Source organism: Psammomys obesus, unplaced genomic scaffold (assembly GCF_907164565.1).
Source record: "Psammomys obesus unplaced genomic scaffold, mPsaObe1.curated_primary_1811, whole genome shotgun sequence".
Taxonomy (NCBI): domain Eukaryota; kingdom Metazoa; phylum Chordata; class Mammalia; order Rodentia; family Muridae; genus Psammomys; species Psammomys obesus.
Genome location: NW_026585686.1, coordinates 11,542,407 through 11,562,480, shown reverse-complemented (window position 1 = coordinate 11,562,480; position 20,074 = coordinate 11,542,407). Strand labels below are relative to the sequence as shown.

Below are 20,074 nucleotides of genomic sequence, written 5' to 3'. Positions count from 1 at the left end.
ATAAATCTGAGGACTTGCTTGGCAAATGTGTTGATAACAATTATAAGAATGTCAGTGAAAAGTATAAAGAAGGAAGAAAACCTATGATTTATGCATGTTTTGGTGTCATATGAGCATACATATATGTCATATAATATGATATATATATATACACATATAATTTTACTCATGTGTAAAAAAACCCAGAAACTTCAGAATGTAATATTCTTTATTATCTATACCAGTATGTTCAAGTAAAAATTTTACCGTAAATGATGAATAACAACACATTTAAAAACAATTTTCTTTTATATTCCGTACTTTAAAAACCTGAAGAAGACTGTGTTTCTAAAGGTACCTATGTTGATAACCAAGTGAGAGATTTTAAACTGTAATTTAGGGGATTTTGATTGCTGTATGGAATTATACACGAGCTTCTGACAGTGGGAGGAAACCAAGACCGTGAGCATTCTAGAGCAAGGCATTGCAGTCGATATAAGGATGCAGAGGAGAGCACACAAGTATGTAAACAGACATGAGCACACATATGTGCACACATTTTAAATGCACATACTTACATGTGTGCACAAACACCTGCAGACATACTCATATGCACACAAACACTTTTTTAGGTGTTTTTCACAATAGGTGTTAATAAGAGGCATAAAATCACTCTATATTCACACAAGTATAAACACAAAAATATTCTAGATCAAATTCTTTTTCTTTACAAACAAAACTAGAATTAGATGCTTCCCAGAGTTAGATCTTTGTTTCTTGTATTATCAGGCACTTTTAGTTTTATACAATTTTCAGTTTCAGAGACTCAGCTCTCTCAGTGAGTTGATTGTAAATGTAAATTAATTATCCCTAATAAATTGCTTAGAATAATTTGTGGGACACTAGAAGTGGCAGAAAAGTGCCATCTCTGAAAAACTACAAAACACTGATACCCATAAATAACACCCAATGTTTTTTTTTTTAATGTCAATTTCTCAATGTACCTTACCCCTTACATTTCTGCTCTATTCTTCATTTTCTGTGTGAAATTGCTGTTTATTACTTTTCTTCCTGTTATTTACAAAATGCAGGAGGAACACAGGCACAGAGAGCAAGCTTCTACTTAAGAGAAACTGAAGTAAAAGTGGCCGTACTTTTTATTTATCTTCTTTTGTTGGGATGAAGCTTTAAAATGGAACCCAATAGCTTTGTGAATGAGGATTGCACAAATCCCCTAGGGTCTCCTTCTTATTTAACTTCCTTAGGAGTATAGATTTTAGTATGTTTATCCTCTATTATTACATGACTAATATCCACTTATAAGTGAGTATATACCATACGTGTCTTTCTGATTTTGTGATACCTCACTCAGGATGGTCTTTTCTAGTTCCCACATTTTGCCTGCAAATTTCATTATTTTATTGCTTTTAATTACTGAGTAGTATTCTATTGTGTAAATGTAACACAATTCTGTATCCATTCTTCTGTTGAGGGACATATGAGTTCTTTCTAAATTCTGGCAATTAAAAATAAAGCTGCTATGAACATGGTTGAGTAAATATCATTGTTGTATATTTGTGCATATTTTGGTTATATGCCTACTAGGAGTGGTATAACTAGATCTTGCTCAATCCTCACTCAGAAAGAAAATGGGATGGATATCAGAAGAGGGAGAAAACAGGGAACAGGACAAGAGCCTGCCACAGAGGGCCTCTGAAAGACTCTAGTTAGCTGGGTATGGAAGCAGATGCTGAGACACATAGCCAAACTTTGGGCAGAGTGCAGGCAATGTTATGAAAGAAGGGGGAGATAGAAAGACCTGGAAGGGACAGGAGCTCCACATGGAGAGCAACAGAACCAAAATAATCTGGGACCAGGGGTCTTCGCAAAGACTTATACACCAACCAAGAACCATGAATGGAGATAACTTAGACTCCTTGCTCAGATGTAGCCCATAGCAGCTCAGTCTTCAAGTGGGTTCCCTCATAAGGGGAGCAGGGACTGTATCTGAAATCAGGGGCCAGCTTTTGATCACCTCTCCCCGGGTGGAATGCAGTTGTACCAGGACACAGAGGTTTCCCTATACTCTGCTGAAGGTTTGGTTATGAGTCTCAATATCTGCTTCGATATACTGCTATGTAGAAACTTTCAGAGGCCCTCTGTGGTAGGCTCCTGTCCTGTTACTTGTTTTCTCCTACATCCAATGTCCATCCCATTTGTCTTTCTAAGAGAGGGTTGATCATCTTACCCAGGGTCCTCTTTCTTGTTTATCTTCTTAAGGTGTACAGATTTCAAAATGTTTATCCTATTTTATAGGTCTAGTACCCACTTAGAAGTAAGTATATGCCATGTGTGTTTTTCTTCTTCTTGGATACCTCACTCAGAATGATCTTTTCTATATCCCACCATTTGCCTGCAAAATTCATGATTTCCTTGTTTTGAATTGCTGAGTAGTATTCCATTGTGTAAAAGTACCACAATTTCTATAACCATTTCTCTGTTAATGGACATCTGGGTTGTTTCCAGGTTCTGGCTATAACAAATAAAGCTGCTACAAACATGGCTGAGCGAATGTCCTTGTTGTGTACTTGAGCATCTTTTTGATATATGCCTAGGAGTGGTATAGCTGGATCTTGAAGAAGCGCTATTCCTAGTTGTCTGAGAAAGCACCAGACTGATTTCCAAAGTGCTTGCACAAGTTTACATGCCTACCAGCAATGGAGGAGGGTTCCCCTTTTCCCGCCTCTCCAGCCTGGGTTGTCACTTGAGTTTTTGATCTTAGCCATTCTGATGGGTGTAAGGTGAAATCTCAGGGTTGTTTTGATTTGCATCTCTCTGATGGCTAAGGATGTTGAGCATCTCTTTAAGTGTTTCTCTGCCATTCTATATTCCTCAACAGAGAATTCTCTGTTTAGCTTTGTACCCCATTTTTTAATTGGATTGCTTGATTTATTGCTTTTTAATGTCTTTAGTTCTTTATATACTCTGGATATCAGCCCTCTGTCCGATACAGGGTTGGTGAATATCCTTTCCCAGTCTGTAGGCTGTCATTTTGTTCTGACAGCAGTGTCTTTTGCTTTACAGAAGCTTTTCAGTTTCTTGAAGTCCCTGTGCCAATGAGTTCTAGGCTCAGTATCCAAGTGGGTTCACTAGTTAGGGAAACAGGGACTATTTCTGACATGAACTCAATGGTGGGCTCTTTGACCTTCCCCCCCACACCTGAGGGTGGAGCAGCCCTGCTAGGCCACAGAGGAGCACTTTGTAGGCAGGCTTGAAGATACCTGATAAGCTATTATCAGATGAAAGAGTAGGAGGTCCTGCCGTATCAGTGGACTTGGAAAGCGGTAGGGAGAAGATGAGGGAAGGACAGTGGGATTGGGAGGGAATGAGGGAGCAGGATACAGCTGGAATACAAAGTTAATAAACTCTAACTAATATTAAAAAATAAAAATTATTTAAAAAATAGCTTCCTCATTTTTGTTTGTTCTGAAATAAGAAATTAATTACTATTAATAAAACTAATATACAGTTCCACTCATGTTAATATAAAGGGTCCTATGAAAACTTCCTTCCTACATGGGATTGAAGCAGATGCTAAGACTCACAGCTAAACTTTGGGCAGAGTGCAAAGAGTCTTACCACATTATTTAAAAAAACAAATATATAAAAGGAGCAAATTTTCTACTAAATCTTATAGAAACTTGCACTTGACTTAATTTCCCTGTTGACTTATAGCCATTTTCTTTTTCTGTCTTTTTTAAATTTTCTTTTTAAAAATTACTTTATTTATTTCTTACAATTTATTCACATTGTATCCCCATTGTAGTCTCCTCCTTCTCCTCCTAGTCCCACCCACACTCCCTCTTCTCCTACTATGTCCTTTCCCTAGTCCCTTGATAGAGGATGACCTCCTCCCCTACTATCTGACCTAGCTTATCAGGTCTCATCAAGGCTGGCTGCATCATCTTACTCTGTGGCCTGACAAGGATGCACCCACCGAGAGAGATGTGATCAGAGAGCTGGTCACTGAGTTCATGTCAGAGACAGCTGCTATTCTCATTACTAGGGAAGCTACTTGGAAACTGAGAAGCCTATGGAGTTACCAAGAAATTGAAGAATATATTAGAAGATGGAAATATCTCCCATGTTCATAGATCAGTAAGATTAACATAGTGAAAATGGCTGTCCTACCAAAAGCAATCTACAGATTCAGTGCAATTCCCATCAAAATACCAACACAATTCTTCACAGACCTTGATAGAACAATTCTCAATTTCATATGGAAAAAAAAAAAGATTTGTTATAGCAATCCTGTACAACAGATTATCTGGAGGTATCTCCATCCCTGATATCAAGCTGTACTATAGAACAATAATAATAAAAACTGTATGATACTGGCATGGAAACAGAATGGTAGATCAATGGAATTGAATCAAAGACACTGAAATAAAACCACACACCAATGGACACCTGATTTTTTACAACGAAACCAAAACCACACAATAGGGAAAACAACAACAACAACAACAACAACAACAACAAAATCTCTAATAAATGGTGTTGCTCTAACTGGATGTCTACATGTAGAAAAATGCAAATAGACCCATATTTATTACCCTGCTGAAAAGTAAAGTCCAAGTGGATCAAAGACTTCAACATAAAACCAGACACACTAAATCTGTTAGAAGAAAAAGTGGGGAAGAACCTTGACCTCTTTGGCATAGGAAATAACTTCCTGAACAGAACACTGACTTATGGTCATTTTCAAGATTGAGAAAACATCTTTACTGATAGACGACAGGCCTGAGGAGGTATGCTGTCCTCCAAACAAAGATGCCTTACACACTGGAGATAGATTTCAGAGGGAAATGCATATATTTTACATAGCATGTGATAAAACCAGATGTGCATGTGAGTATAAAGACTTCATAAAAATCTCCAGATGATCATGAATTGCAATATATTTCAAGTTGGTGATGATATATAATAACCATTCAATAACTAAAGTATCAAAAATACGTATTTGTTCATTGTATTTTAAAGAGAAACCAACTATTTTATTAGATTGGCATTATGAACCAAAAAATGTTCCTCTAAATCATTTTTCTACACCTCTGTACCTCTGAATGTAAGTATAGTTAGATATGGGGCCTATAAAACATAATTAATGTTAAATGATGCCAAAGGTCTGGGAACTAATCTAATGTGGTTTTGTTCTCAGAGAAAAAGGGTAGGACACAGACAGAGAGACTATTAAGATGCAGAGAGAATGTCCACCAACAAAGGCCACCAACTTCCTTATGTGTGATTTCATTTGACTGTGATGTGGACTGTACAACGACATCAAACATACTGTTTGCTTTTCCAGTCCTTCTGCTGACAATTCTAATTTGAATAATATAGAAATGAGTATCTATTGATCAAGCCACCCAGAGTATGAAACTTTGTTGTGACCACCTCAGAAAGCCAACACATCTGATGGAACTGCTTATTGGTGGGCATATTCTTTCCTTTTCAATATTCCAAGGGTTCCCTCAAAGCAGCCTTCTCTAGACCTAAAGAAAGAGTCTATGGCAAAGACCTTACCTACAGAGAATAGGTTTTTTGTGGATCTGTTTTTTTTTTCTACAACAGTAAATGTGTTTAAATTTTTTGAGATTATTACATAATTACATAATTTTTCTCCTCACTTTCCTCCCTCTATACATTGCAATGTGTACTTCCTTACTCTCTTTTAATCTCATGGCCTCTTTGATGTTAACTGTTGGTGTGTGTTGTCCTAAATTTGCAGATACAACCTTTTCAATACTAAATATATAACTGTAACCCATTCCATCCTACAGTGTTTTGTTTATGTATATGTTTTCAGTGATAACCATTGCTATTAGTATTGGACAACTAATTGTTGTGCTCTTCCTGGAAAACAATATTTCTCTAGCTCTCAACATTCCTCAGTTTCTTTTAGTTCCTTGTCTATGGGTTGAGCTTTGTCCCATTTGTATTAGCATTGTTTACTGGTGTTCTTGTTTGTGTCATTTTTAGATAGCTACATTGGTGAGACTTCATAGGTATAGCTTTGACTTTTCTAGGATTCATAATCTTATAGCTAACTTCCTGTTCCTTTGACTCCCAAACTCTTTCATCCCCCTATTCAGCAATTATATTTGAGACTAAGTGCTGGATATAAGTGTAAATATCTTTTTAATACAGTGAGTCTAGTCGTTAAAAAGCAGTCTAGAGGAAATTGCTACTTTGACTGGCAGTATAGATTGGAGAACATTTACTAGAATGTTTCAATGCCAGAGAAAAATATTTTGTCCTTTTTATCCAGCTGTTTACATTCTACATGTTTCTCAAAAGGAATGGTCACAGATGCTCACAAACATTTAGCTCATATATACAGCTAATCCACTTAGCACTTTCACTAGATAGCTCTTCGGTACATAAGCAAGCTAAATGTTTCAGACTGGGGTGATAGCACATAAGAAAGAAAACAAAATGTTTTTGTGTGTGAAGGGATAGATAATCATTGACCCTCCAAACAATTCTAATCGAATGTGTATATTAAGTGATTTTACAATTGTCAGTGTAAAGATAAAAGGATTCCAATAAAATAAAATAAATCAAAATACCAAGGAATTCCTTTGTCTCTGCCAACATATTTTCCTTACTTCCCTCTACTTGCCTGAGTTTTGGCATGTGTATTTGTAGTGGTGGTGGTGGTAGTGGTGGTTGTATTTGTGTGTGTAAAGGCCATAGGTTGATGTTGCTGTCTTCTTTAATTTCTATTAACTTTATTTACTTAAGCAGACTCTCTATCTTAATGCAGAGCTCATTGAGTTCACTAGTCTAGCTAGCCAACTTGCCCTGGGGTTCCCACCAGCTGGTGTGGGTACAGGAGATCTAACCTCAGTCCTCATATTTGCATGGCAAGCCCTTTATGTATGGAACAATATCCCAACCCCCAAAGTTACCTTTCACAAGTGAGAAAGTAAGCACTCCATTTTCTAAGTAGACAAGAGTTACATCTGTTTTTTCTGTTTGTTTGGTTGGTTGGTTTGGTTGTTGTTGTTGTTTAGAAGAGGACAGGAGACAAGAGAAAGTGTTTGCTACAGGTAATCTTAAACACAATATGGTAACTCCTACATTCTTGAAATGATCTGTCTTTCTGCCCACAGTGATGAGCACTTATAGTGCCCAAAGGGAAATCTTTAATTCCCTCACAGAGATATAGAATGTCACATAATGTACAATATAAAGCCATGTTCTATGCACTGCTGTTATGTTCAATGTTCTATGATTGCCTGTTTTATGGATTACACAGTTTTATTAAAATGGAACAAACATACCTTAATTACATTACCTACAACTAAGACTTAACACATTCATAGGTCTAGAAGTAAGCCAGTGTGCACTGCACATACTCACAATTGCCAGTTTCTGTTGCTAAGTTTAGAGTGACATCAGGATGCTTAGAATATTCTACTACCTATTTTTTTTTCATAAATTGGCAATGACAGGAAAAAATACATATCATATAGCCTGCAGGATGTGTCTAATTAAAAAAACAGATGTAAAGAATTTTTGTTAATATCTTTCACTAGTGTTATTTTTGTTGTGTATTATCTAATTATATAATCTGTTATTACACAGTATTTACTCTAAAATAAGGTTATTTCAGAATATAAGTTATTTTACAATAAATATAATAATTGTTGAGGACCAACAAAGGCTAATTAATGGCTTCTACTTGGTTCCTTAAGGTTTTCCTTGTCCAAATATTAATATACAAAATGACTTATGATGACAGTGACATGGACATCACCAGGGGGATGGCCAGGCCACTATGTACACTAAAGCCAGCAATATTGTACTGGTGTTACTCTGTTCAATAGAACATTTGATATTTAATTTGCTTCTGTAGAAGAATTTACATCTTAAAATTAATTTTCTTGAATTAAGATTCTGTATGGGTGCATATTCGATACAATATCATCTCAAGAGACAGAGCTACTGTCTCTTACTGTCTCTTACTTAGGGATCATTTACTTCCCAGAAACAGTGGAAGAGTGACATGCAAAGATATTTGGAATATATTGGGCCCTAATTAGGCCTGTTGCCCAGGGCTCACTGACATGTCTCTGTGTTCTTAGATAAATTGTGAGTCCTCACGGGGCAGAAAAACTATCCAAACCACCAAAAAGTGGATATTGTCAACTTCCAAAGCTAACAAAAGGCACACATCTGAATAAACCATACACGTAAAATATTTCCTTTATAAGACACTTGTCTACTTAAGTAGGATGCTGTGAAGAGGTGGTTCAGAAGTGAGAGCACTAACTGCTTCTCCAGAAGAGCAGAGTTCTATTCCCAGCACGTATATGTTGGTTAAAAATCATCTGTAACTTCAGTCTCAGGTGACTACAGAAGCCAGTAAAAGGTACCATGACCCTAGAAACCCCTAGATGTAGCCCATGATAGCTCAGTATCCAAGTGGGTTTCCTAGTAAGGGGAACAGGGACTATTTCTGACATGAACTCAATGGCAGGCTCTTTGACCTCGCCACCCCCCGTGGGAGGCTTTCTAGGCCACAGAGGAGGACATTGCAGGCAGTACTGAAGAAACCTGATAAGCTAGGGTCAGATGAAAGGGGAGGAGGTCCTCCCCTATCAGTGGACTTGGAAAGGGGCAGGGAGAAGATGAGGGAGGGAGGGTGGAATTGGGAGGGAATGAGGGAGAGGGATACAGCTGGGATACAAAATTAATAAACTGTAACTAATATTAAAAATATAAAAAAGTGTCAACTAAACCCATTAAAAAATAAATAAAAAGGTACCATGTCAAAGTGCACACATATGAGGGGAAACATTCATATATATATATATATGATTTTATAAATGTATATACATATATATATTATAAATTTATATATATATAATTTTATAAAGAGACTGCATTCTTTAAAGGTATTACATTTTAATACATATTGTAAGTGTTCATCCAAAGTTGAGGAAATTTTCAATATATTCAAAGTACCATGGCCTCTATGCATTTCTTCTGTTCCAGGTTTGTGGATACTGTGAGGAACCTACAGTCCTAAAGAAAAGTTCATCAAAATATTCTCTTCCTTATCTCACAAATGCTTGGTTTCAGAAAGCTCATACCTCTTACAGCAAAAGAAGAGTCTCACTGGGGCAGTGCAATCAGCACTGCCACTTTGATGCACTTTTTCATAAGAGGCAGGATGGAGGACGCAGGCTCTTTGTTATTACTGAATGCTGGACTTGGGTTCCAGCTCAGAAATCTGAATGTCCCATAATCATCAATCAATACTAGGCATTAATGAATCTGTCACCTCACAATATTATCAACTAATTACATCAATAATCGGATCCCATATTACTTTGTCTTCTTAATTTTAACCACAGAGACTTGCCCATGAAGGTCAGTTGCTTTATAGTGCTGCTAACACAGGCACATCATTAATGAACTAGTTAAAATATTTCTCCGAAGCAGAAGGGCTGTATCCTTGTGAATTTAAACCATTTTCAAAAAGAGGGGAGATAGGACCTCAAATTCTAGATTTGTCAAAAATTTTATAACTTTGGGAAAGTCATTTTGCTTCTTTGGCTTTCATTTTCCTCCTCATATAATGGAATAATTAGAAGTGCAACTTGATGATTCACAAATTTATGAATTCTATTCTAATTCAATATCTAAGTTTTCAAGTGGAGGACAATGTGGCCTATAAAATTTCACACAGTATCCTCAAACTAGATTTGTTTTTCTGATTCCAATTTTATTCTCATCTGAACCCATCTTCTATTCACTACAGGGAGATTTCCCCAAAGGTTAATCCATTCCAGGCTGTCCTCTCTTGAAGTCACATGATAGCCTACTACCTTCTATGCTAATACAGACATGTTTTGGTCTATCTGTTTTAGGAGTTGGTGGCTGCTGTTCAGCTACTCTACCCTTCAGCTCCAGAGATGGCAGAGAACCTGCTGTAATTTGCTTTTGTATTTTTCATATTGTTTTCCTGTTTCTACACTAAAGAAAGCCCTATTCAGCCTGAATCTTGTTACACTCACCTCATACCATTCTCTCTCCTACTCTTTGCCTGGTTTATGTCTCTAACATGAAGAATTCTGGAATATCTTCCACTCTTTGTGATAATCCTGAAGTGGAACTGCTGTTTTATTTTCTCTCTTTCAAAGTACTTGGAAGTTGATATGCAGAAGGATTTTGCTTTTATGTTTTATCTATCACCTACCACAATGCCTAGCACAAAAACACCAGAAAATATCAGCTGACTGTAAGCATGAAAGAATAAACAATATGTCTCATGGACATAATATATTATAGTCTCTCTTTTCCCATGTGCTAAATCCAAAGTATATTCTATTAGTTTCTTATACCTCACAACAGTGAACCAAGCATGTGAGTTGAACAATGTCACTGGCTGAAGCTTGTCAGGACCAATACAGTGTCTTCCAATAGACGTATGACTTTAAAAATCATTTTCTTTCAAAATTTAAATTGGAAACAAAAGGGAAGATCAATATAGCCTTGTAAGGCACCATTTATATCTACTCTCCAACAACTGCTCACTTCCACTTCACAGCACAGCAGACAGCAGATCTCATTCGTTAACTAGATAATAGCCAGCTAATTTTAAGCACGTTTTCCAAGTAGTCAGAAAACACATTCTCCTATCTTCTCAGTTGAAAGGCATAAAATTGGGAGTTCAACTCTAAAAATACCTGTGATGTTAAACATTCTGTGAGGATGATCTAGGTGCCACAGAAGAGAGATTTAGAGAGCTTTATAAATATGTAGCTTGACTCATAATTGTTCACATTTTGAAATCCTTGTGTTTTCCTGCGTGACCTGCACCAGCACAGGAAGTACACTGGGATTGAAAATACTCTTACATCTGGAGCTCAGATCTGTTGCTGCTAAAATGATGACCAAAATAGATTTTGTTTAGACAAGTGTCAAGCGCTTATTTTGAAGCAGGAAAAATTCCTACAAGATATTTGCTACAGCTTTTATCTGAAATACTGCCCCAAATCACAAGAACATGTTCTTGAGTGTGCACAAACCCACAAAGATCTGAAATGCATTTGTCTCCTTGGGACATATACTGCTATTCAGGAGCAGGGACTGAACACTATACACAGCAGGTCTTTAAGCAAACATGGCTGCTTTTTGACACGTCTCATTTTTTTTTTTTTTTTTCAGAAATGGCTTTGGGCTCTTAATGGCCACTTGAGGTTTTACTCCTTCAGGAATTTGATAACACAGTGTGGTATGTGAACATGAACCCCAGAAAACATTTTGAATGTCATTCAAGTAGTATTTAATGTGTATTTTGAGATCTGTTAAAATTAAAATTGACAGGTAAATAAGATGAAGGTTTTCTTAGTGTCTATGATGATTAATCTTCATTGCCAGCTTGACTGGAAATGGCAAGCCACTATGTACAGCGATGAAAAACTTTTTTGTAGAGGGACAACCTACCCTAAATAGAGTGCACCCATTCCAGTGACAGTCCAGACATAAAGATGTTAAAGGAAGAAGCTTGGTCTTGCCTGTTTGCCTTCACTTTTTCTTCCCTTGACTATGCTGCTGTCTGTTGTAATGACCAAAAATAGCTCTCTGCATTATATACAGATACTATAAAGACAAAGACATTTGCCTCTGGAGTTTTACTTCTTGAACTGCAATATCCTATTATCTGAATTGCTGTCACAAACACTCATTATATAGAAAGTGATTCAGGCTTTGAAATAAAATGTCAGTCTGTTACTTAGGAAATCCTCAGAGTATAAGGTTATTTTGTTGGTCTGGAGTCCCACATTCCTGTTGCCTTAGAAGTTCTTTAGTTTAACACTATTTGGCAAGTAAATAATTCATAAATACCTGTAGACTTAATTACATTATTCAGGAGCCTGAAATGTGAAGCCAAATAATTTAAGTGTATCAAGATAAAGAACCAAATCATCACAAGACTTACTATTCCATATATATATAATCATGTTTAAATGATTTGCTTAAATTCCTCCCAGGTTAACAGTGATGAGATTCATTAAAAAAAAAAAAAAAAAAAAAACAGAGAGAAAAAGATATCATTTTCCTGGCAACACTGATTTTTACAGTTCCTTGTGGAAACTGAGCTCTTTCTTTATTTTAGAGTCTGCATATGTTACATTTCCAAATGATGATTATCCCATTATGGGAGATATGCACCCTGCATATTTTTTATTGACTTTCAAAGCACTCATATTGCACAGTGCAGTGAGAAACAATTGCAACTTCTTCCTTGCATAAAATACCAGAGCTAATAATTTAACAAGAAGAAATAGAACCTTCTTTTTCTTTTCATTAGGTTTCCCCTTTAATAAAAGCTTTGTTAGCCCACCGAGTCATGACGAATAATCCTTTATATGCTGGGTACACTGTTCTCCCCAAAGACCTAACAAATTAAAATGTAATGTGCACTGACGACACTGGAAATACTCAGGAATGGGCACCAGTGTTGGAAAGAATCTGTAATTAAACTAAAATGCACGTTTTAATTATAATTTCATTCAAAAGATAGCACACCATAAAATGCAGTTGGAAGAATCCAAAAAACCCTTGTAATGAAATGAGTGCAAGCAAGGTGTCTCGTGTCCCCACTTTCTGCTTCAGGCCCTCTCGCAAGAGTTCAATTGTTTTTTTTTTTTTTAATCTTTTCAAAGATTTGGAGAGAATTAAATCATTTCTTTTGCCACTTCATCAAAAATTAAAGTAATCATTTTTCTTTGCCTTAAACTTTGTTGTCTCATGAGTAAAACTGATTTCTTAACAGAGCTCTGTGTTAATATGTAATAATAATCTGTTAATGATCTGTTATATATTTTAAAATATATATAAAAATCATACCAAATGTATTGTTCATGTTTTCTTCCTATCATTTAAAAATGAACCATATATGTGTGTACACATATTCTCACTTTTGTCTTATAAGTTTTACTGAGAAAATTTTCCGTGGTTTGATTAGTATCTGTTTTGGACAGAGTTCAGAGAGATAGACCTGTGTTAATGATCATTATGTATCATTAGTTTTTCTTAATTTCATTTAACTAAGTCTTCTTTCAGTTCTTCACTATTTATATTTTAAATGCCATTATAATAAATCCTAAATTAGCTAGCAATATTAATGGAACTAGCAAATTTCAAATTCTACCCTGCAGCTGCCAAGCAATTCTAATGTCACCATTTCAGTAATTTTATATTTATTCACTATTCCAGATTTTCCCCTCCAAAAAATTACGGTTGCCTAGTTCATCATCAGTTTGCCAAAGTGCGAAAAAACATTGCTACTGGAAACCTTGGTATTATCAATGCATTTACCTGTGCAAACAACAAAAATACAAAAAAAATGTGTAATTTAATTTGCACATGCCTATTGAAATTAATAAAGTTAAATTTATTTTGTAATTAATATATGTGTACACATTTCATAGTTGCATTTCTGGCTGAGACAAAGATGCAAAACCTGAAGAATTTTGTCAGAAGAATAAATAAAATAAATGTTCACAATAACAAGATTACATTGTTTTGGAGTATGTGCTGTCATTTTGTTTTCAGAGGCAGGTGTCAATATAGCAAAGGGAGACATTTAATGATCGTCTCATGTCTACCTTATAAGTGAGGGGAATACAGTTGCATACAGTTGCATACAATCATGATCAACAATAACCAGGATTTTCCAGCAATAAACTTTAAAACAAAGGAAGACATACCAGATGCCCCCATATTGTTATGTAGACAAAAGCAAAGCACAGTGGAAACCCAGGCTTGACAGGATCAATCAAAGCGCCTGTCAAAATATCATTTATTTGGCAGAAGATCAAGAGATTACAATTTTAATACTAATTTTATATTGTTTATCCAAACATATTATTTTGTTTCAGTAAGAGAACAAATACTATTGTATTGTTTGTAAACACTTATTTGAATAAAATGGTTGGTGGTAAACAGGGGCCCTCAGTAAACCAAAAATGCTTATGGAATCATTACTAAGAGGAAGTAAACTGTGCATATGATATATAGAAGTGAGACTTCGATACACAATGACTGTCACTTTAGTTTGTATTCAATTTTAACTTATTATGTTGTGTTTTTACTATGTTGTGGAAAAATGGCTAAGGATAGTGAAAGACACATTTAGAAATAAATGTTGAAGTCTAGAATTTAAAGAATTGGCACACTAATTTTCTGTGATAATTTTGTCACATCTCATTTCAATTTTTTTTCCTAAATATATACTTTTATAAAGATAAGACTTTTAGGCAAAATTTCACATAAAAAAAGATGAAGGATATCTACCAAATTTGTCCATATTTTAACTAATTATCCTATCCCAAACTCATGTATAATAATGAGCAGGGTGTTTCAGCAACCACTCATCTCTTCTTTCATGTTCTTCACTGGAGTCAACATTAGATATGAAGTGAAAATCTTGAGAAAAACCATCACTTGGATAATGCTTCACTCAAAATCTACAGCATCACCCTAATGCGTTTGTGAACTGATTCACTCCTTGGCTGAATTTATTATCCATTCCATTATTCTGAACAGACCTGACATGGAATAGGACCTTAGTGAATGTTGTTTCTGTTGGCTGGACCTCATCATTTTCTCAATTTTACATACATTTCTCCTTCAGTAGGGCTAGTCTATTGTTTAGGCTTTCATGGCACCATTTTTTCTCTTTGAAAAGGAAATGAGTCAACATTGAAAAGCTTATCCTTATCTCCAGTGAGAAAAGAACACACACAAAACCATGACAATACTTGTAAGGCAGAATGGGCAGTCGTACACACAGAGGGCACCTCTGATATTCTTCTAGTCAAGCATAGTTATGTACTGGGCATATTCTCATAGGGTGTAATGAACCCAAACAAGAACCTGTTCACTTCAATCTGTTTCTTCCTCGTCAGTCTCTCTCTGTCAATGAGTTTGAGACTATTTGTTGTGGGGAGGTAATGGTTTGTTTTCTCTCAAAACCTTAAAATTAAAAAAAAATAAAGTTCTTTATTTTTTAGATTTTTGAGGTATATTTTCTTTTTTCTTTATTTTTATATTAATTACAGTTTATACACTTTGTATCCCAGCTATACCCCCCTTCCTCATTCCCTCCCAATCCTACCCTCCTTCCCTTATTTCCTCTTTGCCCCTCTCTAAGTCCACTTCTAAGTCTTCCTCCTCTTCCATCTGACCCTAGTTTATCAGGTCTCATCAAGGCTGACTGCAGTGTCCTCCTCTGTGGCCTAGCAAGGCTACTCCTCCCCTTTGGGGGGAGGGGGAGGTCAAAGAGCCCACCACTGAGTTCATGTCAGAGACAGTCCCTGTTCCGCTTACTAGGAAAGCATGCTTGGATGCTAAGCTACCTTGGGTACATCTGAGTAGGGGTTCTAGGTTATATCCATGCATGGTCCTTGGTTGGCAAATCAGTCTCAGAAAAGACCCCTGTGCCCAGATATATTTGCTCTGTGTGGTGCTCCTGTCCTCTTCAGGTCTTACTAACTCTGCTTTGATACAATGCTAGGTTCTTGCTGCCTACTATAGGACAATAGCTGCTTGAACCAGCTTCCCATGATAACTTTTCTTGGTAACTTCTCTCTCTAGGTTTTTGTGTGTTATTCTGTTGTCATCTGAAGATCCTCAGGTATAGAGTTTTTCATTCTATAAAGTAATACCAGTTTAATATATGTATTTTTGATAAACTATTCCTTTTACAATAAAGAATTAAAGTACTCATGTATATCAATTCTTGCTACACACTAGGACTACATAGAAATCACACAAACTGTGTGCCCATCCAATTAGATTCTATCTCCTATTATTTTCCTGTAATTGTTCAATGTATCTGTTCAAATTCTCCATGTGTTTCTGTTTGGCCTAGAATGTTACTGGGTGTTATAGCATGTGATGAATAAATACTGGAAACAGTACATAAACAAATCTCTTCTACTACATGTGGACTACTACAGCCTACAAAGCACACCTCCTTCAGTCTCACTGCACCATTTTATGCCCAGAGAAGTGGGGTTTACCACATACCATGAATTTAGAAATGGCAAGAAAATTAGCCACTGAATGTGCTAGATCTTATTTTTTTAAGTTCATGGTAAATCTATTATAAAATATTCTACAGAATCTCCACTGTAAAATCTCATCATAATATTCTCCAAAAATATTTTGGAGAAGGTCACATTTTGTTGTTATTATTGTTTTAGTGTTATTAACACTATATGTTACCAGAGAAATGAAAATTCTCAGGTGAGATTTTAAAAGTCCTTATTTTTCTGTTATGAAAATACCTGTAGTTAATTGTGATAGCTATGAAACAGGGTCAAAGCTTTAAAAATGAATAGAGTAGACTAGAGTTCTTGCTAACTGCACCCATTTTTTCTTTGAGAGATTCATAAGATCATAGAATCATAGGCTTTGGGCTTTTTCTTTTTCTTTGCTTTTTTTTTTTTTCTTTTAAGTCCAAATGGACTTTAAAGATGATAAATGTGAGGAGTTTGTTTTGAACCTGTGCAATTACAATAATGACCTTTAATTCTTTCCTAATGGCCTAGATGGAATTAATTGGTTATTTCAATACCAGGGTTCATCTTCTCTGGAATTTTAAAAGATTCCCTAATGGGTTCCATCAAGCTTATTTAAAGCAGTCGGAAAGCAGCATTTTAAGAGCCCCGCCATTCTCCATCCTCTCTTCCTTTCATCTTTCTTCCACATTATTTGTACCGAAGAGCCCAATTTCATATCTTTGCAATTCTGCTCTGGTCAAGCTGTCATTTAGATCTTACTGACAGTCTCTTAACTATGTTTCCTTTATGGAGAAAACTGTATGTTTGTGAGTCCGATATAGTTCCAAAAAAATGAAGAAACTGATTTTCATTTACTGGAAGTTAGAAGTCACCATTTTCTATATCACTGCTATACTGCCACCTCCTGGATATCTTAAAAGGTTTTGGGTTTTTGCTTTTTTTTTTTTTCTTATTTTTATGATTTCAAATTGAAAATATATATTATGATGCATTTTGAGATATTTTAAAATGTAAGTCCTAATAGACAAATGTTTGTGATTAGCAACACCAAATCTAGCCCTCAGCTGGTCTGATTCCCGTGGCAGATGATTATATAAATATATAATGAGAATGGGTCAAGATACACAAAAATTGCTTTGTATCCCATGGTTAGTTAAACTTGAGTTCAGTGGAAGATTTTTCTGGCATTTTTCTATCATATTTCTATTTACATAATTTTTCTCAGACCTTTTCAGTGGAGCGGCAAGATGGTAATTATATTCTCAAGAGATGGGAAGCTTCCAAAACCATATCCCTGCTAACACTAGTATGCTGTTGAATTCTGCTACAGACAGCACGAAGCTGCTTGCCATTTTGCCAGCTTATGTGCACTTTAAAACTCTGCTAGCATACCTAGGAGTAGCATAGATCAAAAGCTCAAAAGTCAAGGGTATCTGGAAGGAGGGTATCATCTCAAAGTATCATTAAGTCTCCCCTATTTTTCATGCCATTGTAATATAATGATGTTTTGTGTAAAAACGTACATTTACTTCACTGATATTCTCATCCCAGTATGATGAAGACAATACAGAATAATCCCTAAATTAAATAAATTAATATCTTAAAATAAAAACTGTTTTTAAAATGTAAGATATATACATTGTTTCAAGTTCAAATGCAAAAAGTACAGTCAATGGCACCAAGTCCTGTGCAATTGTCCTACATTGATTATTCAGGGCTGTAAATCATAATAGCTCATTGAAAATCAGAATGCAAATGGTCTCAGTAAATGTTTAGCAACAGCCGATTTTCTTAACTATTTATTAAGTGCAATCTAAAATGGATAGCAGCTGAGACAGGTGCTAATTTCATTCTGATTATTAGTAATTAGTGGTGAGATTTAATGGTATTTGTAAGTAGGTCTGAAGCATTTGCCATATTAACAGGGCTTAGATATAAGAGGCCATTAAAATGTAGTTTTAGTGCTTAATAGACTTGGTCAAACGGGTACTTTGAGTAATCAACACCTCCGAAAGCATATGCCACATTTAAATGACAAAGCTGGCCCATTTACTCGGGTGTATGGGTGACCTCACAAGAGCGTGAGGAGTGTGTATTGTGCCACAGTATCCACACGACTATTCGCTGTTTACAAAACTAGAAGGGACCGGGATTCCTCTCAGCACTTTGTCAATGGATTAAGTGCACCTATCAAATGTTCACACGTACTCTGTACAGTGTGATCAGCATGTAGTGTAGAGGCGTGATCCATAGGATTCTCTTGCTGATGTATTAGATGCTTTAAGAAGTGGGGTGAATGGAAGGGGGTACGTGGCTAGGGGACTGCCCTATAAAGGTAGTTCTCATGGGACCCTGGGTATTATAATACACGTGACTTATGAAAATACCAATAACCGGATTCTATTTGACTTCCTTTCTTTTTTTTTTCTTTTTTTTTTTTTGACTTCCTTTCTTATCATACAGTCCTATCTCTCTTCTCCATCATGTTCCTATGACTCAGGCATCAAGCTCTTACGAAGACACCAAAACCATGCTGCATAAACTAACTAGGCAGCAGAATTATGGGCTAAACCAATTATTTGTAAAAAATCGTTTTGTTTTTTTGTTTTGTTTTGTTTTTGTACTTTCATGTAACAACAGGAAACCGACTATAAATTATTATTATGACTGCTGTTCTTAGCTTCCTATTCAATCCATTGACTGCAGGGATAAGCACCAATCTTTGGTAAATTTCAGATACTCCACAACTAAGGCAGTAGTTGAGTTATTTGGAAGAAAAGGAGAAATCTAACATTTTATTTTTATTTTTAAATTGTCATAAAATAGTATAGATTTATTTAAATTACTAGGACTGAGTTATATCCAATTGAGTTGTTGGCCAAAGGATCTCTTTTGAAGAATATTTAATCCCATTGTGATTGCCAAGATTCTGAACTGTAAAAACCTGCTATTGTTTGATGTGCCTCAGTCCTAACACACACCTTTAACCCAAGAGCTAAATAAATTCAACCCTAGGTCAAGAGGTGGAGCAAGAAAGCAGCTGAAAGGGATTAAAGAAAAAGGAGGGGGATTGAGAGAAGGGTATTTAGTGTGTCTTAGTGTGGAGAAGGCTGGTCTGACTTTTGGCTTTTTCTTTCTGGTACATGAGCTGACTTGAAAGGCTTTTTCCTACCGGGACTTTGGCTGAGTAAGATCAGCTAGATGCTTTTTCTGCCTCTCTGAGCTAGAGGTTTTCTCCCCAATATCTGGCTCCTTAGTCTTTATTTGTAAAACCAAACATTTGCAATTTTTGTTTTTAAAAACAAAGAGCCCCATGGCAATCACCAAAAAAAAAAACCCAGTTGCCAAAATAATAGGTTGCTCTCACCAAATTGACAGCAAAGCTCCACTGCTGAAGACAATTAGTCACACAACTCATTGAACATGAAAAGGTTGAGATGATGCATATATTGAAGCTCCCGCCCCTTCTTCAAATGTCTTTGGTATAGGAAGGTACTCTGAGAGCTACCAAAAGATTTGTGAACACCAACTTACCCACAAAATCTTTTATCTATAATCTATCTTTCCTACAAACTATACTAGGACAATAGTGGCACAAAACATGGAGAAATAAACAACTAATGTCTGATTTGACATAAAGCACATTCTAGGTGATGGAACTCGTATATGATACTGAGGTAGCAAATGAGAAGCAGAGACTGAATAGCCTAGAGACCTAGGGTAAAAGCAAATATTATTGCCTTAAAAAAAAAGTGGGTTACATAGTAATGGGAAGAGGGACTGCTTCTGATATAATCTGATTGGCCTGCTCGTTGATCACTTCCCCCTGAGGGGGGAGCAGCCTTATCAGGCCACAGTAGAGGACAATGCAGCCACTTTTGATGAGAACTGATAGACTAAGATTAGAAAGGAGAGGAGAACCTCCCCTAGCAGTGGACTTGGGGAGTGGCATGCATGCAGAAAGGGGAGGGAGGGTGAGATCC

General features: G+C 36.0%; 1 protein-coding gene across 5 annotated transcripts in view; it reads right to left on the bottom strand.

Moving 5' to 3' along the window:
* The window catches only part of Ptprd (protein tyrosine phosphatase receptor type D), a gene marked incomplete in the record, with an annotated part of 2,622,804 nt that overhangs the window by 1,674,784 nt on the left and 927,946 nt on the right, over positions 1 to 20,074 (bottom strand).